General features: G+C 43.1%; 1 long non-coding RNA gene across 1 annotated transcript; it reads right to left on the bottom strand.

Annotated features, from left to right (window-relative positions):
• Nucleotides 1-396: 396 nt before the first annotated feature.
• Nucleotides 397-3206, bottom strand: LOC104681583. Its single transcript, XR_750594.2, has 3 exons — nt 3163-3206; nt 2305-2526; nt 397-1580 (listed from the first exon to the last, which is right to left on the bottom strand). It is a non-coding gene; the product is annotated as an uncharacterized LOC104681583 (long non-coding RNA).
• Nucleotides 3207-3595: the final 389 nt, after the last annotated feature.

Here is a 3595-nt window from a genome sequence, read left to right as displayed (position 1 = left end):
CTCCAAAGTCAATGGTGAAGGGCACAGATACAGTATAGGAAAGAATCAGAACCAGTAATGCAATCTACCACATCTTTGTGTTTAACAAGTAGATTAAACTGCATCCCAGCTCCAAAAACAAAAGCATGTAGTGGAGCAGACAGAATCTCTGTCTGACATGTCTTAATATATATCTAAACCATTGATATTGGACCTTGAAATATATTTGAGTTGGAAAAGGCATGTGGTCCTGAAGAGTTGTGGGCAAATGGAAACTTTGTAAATTGAATTAAATTCCAAATGCATGGTGAAAAATGTGGTGAATTATTTTATGAATAACCGTTTTAATAACATACTGATTTTTCTATGATGGGTTTTACATATCAGCAATTTATTTCATTTTTATGAACCCATTCCATTTTTAAAATAATTCTCTCTGTGTGAAATTATAGCATGATGTCATACATTTGTTTTTTGGTCTCCAATTCTTAGTGGATTTCCTTTGCATAAATTTTAAGTTTACATGAACCTGAAAAGATTGCAGGGACTCTGGGTAAAGCCATGGGTGCCTGGTTGTTGGAAATGGGTACAATGGATATAAGTAACAGGGCAAACATCCCAGGAGAAGAAATTTTGGCCAGGTAGTGTTCCTTTGTCCAGTAAAAAAAGCAGGAAGAGAGAAAATAGATAATTTATTGTACTTAAGGATAGGGACTGACAGAATAGCTACAGCAGAAGGACAAGTCAGCAGGAAAATCAAGAATTCTCATAGAATATTGCTGATATGATTGTTCATGATTTCCAGGGATATGAAGGGCAAGCCAGGCTAAAAAGTAGACCAGAACACTGGTGGTTGAGGGACTGGAGGCCCCAGTGAGAGGAGGGAATAGGCACACAGCAGTGACAGATTCAATGGAAGTTTTTCCATATTTATGATATGCAAGTCATGTTTATATTCATTCCCTTCATGCTTTTCTGGGAAGGTTGAGGCTCTCCCATGTGAGAGTTTCCTCTATCAGTCAGGATTCTAAATATTCTTGATATTTTAAAGAAGAGATTTAATACCAGGAGATGACAAAGGTAAGAAGCCTAAAGTGGGAGAGTAAGGTATCCTTGAGATTATCAAGAGCAGAAAGCTACTACCACTGCCTAAAGCTTAAGGGACAAAAGGAGCCAGGCCACCAGGGAGAAGCTGGAACCACCGAAACTCTTGGAGCAAGAACTGGGTCCATAGAAGAGATGGCTGCTGCCAGAGACAATACTTGAAGCTGAGAGAAGTGGGGAGAAATACCCAGCTTCTTCCTTTCTGCTCTCTCTTCAGGGCCATCCAATGGCTGAACTGACCCAGAAACCAGAGGGCAAAGGAACAAGGAAAAAGTAATTCTCTGTGATACGAACAGGGTAGAGTGGGGACAGAGAATAAATCTAAGAGCAAAACAGGACAAGCCTAGAACATGGCCTCAACTTCTCTGCTCTCCATGGCAATGTCCTCCTCCTCTTCAGTTTCCAGGAGTCTCTGATTCCTGCCACCTGTTGCCCCAGGCTCCCTTGATAGCTGGTTTCCAGGTGGGGGTACAGCCAATGGTGGCAGCAGCAGGAGACTGGGAGATAAAAGGAAAGGTTGTGTTATTTTTCCCCACTCCCTGTCTGCTTTGGCGCCAACTCTCTGGCAGGCTCCCTCCACCATTATAGATCCTGCTAGTGGCCTGTCTTTTGTGGCTGTAGGTCTCACCAGCTCTCACTAGGTCTCTCTAGGAGTGGTTTCCTTCTATTGCTGGTCTCTGGGTGTCTCAACATCCCTTGCTAATTCCCTTAATCCTGCCCACAGCTATGTCACTAGTATCTTTGTTAAAGTCCCTTCATTTGAATAATTTGGCTTGAGTTTTGTTTTCTGCCAGGACCCTGGCTAGTACCCTGACCTACTGTGTTCTTTTCCAAGCTCCTTGCAAGTGTCAACTTTTCCCTACTGTTGCCCAGATCAACAGTGTGGTATAGTAGAAAGAGTACTGGCTTTACTGGCAGACACACACGGATTTATTTCCGATTCAGTCACTTACAGAGTTACTGGCTGGGAAAGTCATTTAACCTCCCGAGCTTCAGTTTTCTTGCTGGTAAAGTGGAAAGGGGATAATGATGAATTTCAGTTGGATATATTAGAAATCTGTGCCTGACCCATGTGTTCCAGGCCTCATCTGCCAGTTGTCTTTTTTTTACATACCGATATTTATGGCATAAATCCCCTTCCTACTTGACTGAAAGAAATGAACCCCCTTCAAATTATTTCCAGTTATTTCTAGAAGTTTCCGAAGAAGTTTCCCTGCTCACCAGTCTTTCTTTCGCAGTTGCCATGGTCTTCCGCCTTGTTATTTTGCTTCTGCCCCAGCTCCCACATGTCCAGCTTCTGCTTGCAGGGTCACTTGCTGAGGCTTTGCCAAGGCTGAAACTTTTCCAGGGTCACTGTCCATCATAAGAACATAGCCCATGCCAAGGGCGTTGCCTCTTAGTGTTCCCAAAGAGTCTTGTCCTTGGGAAGCCTCCATTTGGCCTCTGTGGTGCAGAGAGGAGAATGTCCTTCCCTGGCTCAGCCCCAAATATGCTGGGCTTGTGCCTAGAGCCTCTGAGAGTCTATTTGACTATTTCCTCAGCTGGTTTCACATGTAAACAAAACAACTCATAGAAGTTCTGGAAACTGCTTCCACCATCTTTCTAGAAGGAGGTCAGAAAGGGAATAGATGCTTTGCCCTCTGCTTCACCCTTTTCCCTCTTCCCTTCACAGCTCTCCCAGCCCCCAAACCAATCTTCCTCTTCTATTTACTAAACTAAACATTTTATACATATCAACCACTGTGGGATAGAAGGGGGAGGGTCAAGGAGGGAGGTGAGGTCTAGATGACTTCTGTATATAAGCCAGAATCCAATCCGTTTATATATGAATGACTCCTAGTGCAATACCTGGCACATGGTGGATTCTCAACAGATGATGAATACTATCATCATGTAAATAGGAAACCACATTTCCTACCATTTAGATGGTATAAGTTCTTCAAAGTTCAATTTATATGTCATCTCTTACCGGAAACCTGGCCCTAATCCCAGTAGGATGAGATTACTCTTTGCCTCTGTATTTGCTTCTTAGGGCTATGGTTATAATATACCAAGAACAAAGAAAATTTATTCTCTCACAGTTCTGGAGGCTGGAAGTTTGAAATCAAGCCATTGGTAGAGCCATCCTCTCTCTGAAGGCTGTAGGGAGAGTCCTTCCTTGCCCCTTCCCAGCTTCTGGTGGCTCTTGGCAATCCTTGGTGTTCCCTGGCTTACAGCTGTTTCACTCCAATCTCTGCCTCTGTTGTTGCACAGTCATCTTCTCCCTGTGTGTCTTTGTTTCCACGTGGCATTCTCTTCTCTTATGAGGCCATCAGTCATAGTGGATTAAGGCCCACTCTAGTAACCTCATTTAACTTGATTATATCTGCAAAGGCCCTATTTCCAAATAAGGTCACATTCTGGGGTCCTGAGAGTTGGGATTTCAACATACCTTCTTGGGGGGTGCAAGTCCACCCACAACACCCTGCAATAAGATTCTAAAATTGAATAGCAACAATCTTATATCTCTTTT

The sequence above is a fragment of the Rhinopithecus roxellana genome, chromosome 4, assembly GCF_007565055.1.
Source record: "Rhinopithecus roxellana isolate Shanxi Qingling chromosome 4, ASM756505v1, whole genome shotgun sequence".
In the NCBI taxonomy this organism is placed as follows: Eukaryota; Metazoa; Chordata; class Mammalia; order Primates; family Cercopithecidae; genus Rhinopithecus; species Rhinopithecus roxellana.
This window is presented reverse-complemented; position numbering and strand designations above follow the sequence as displayed.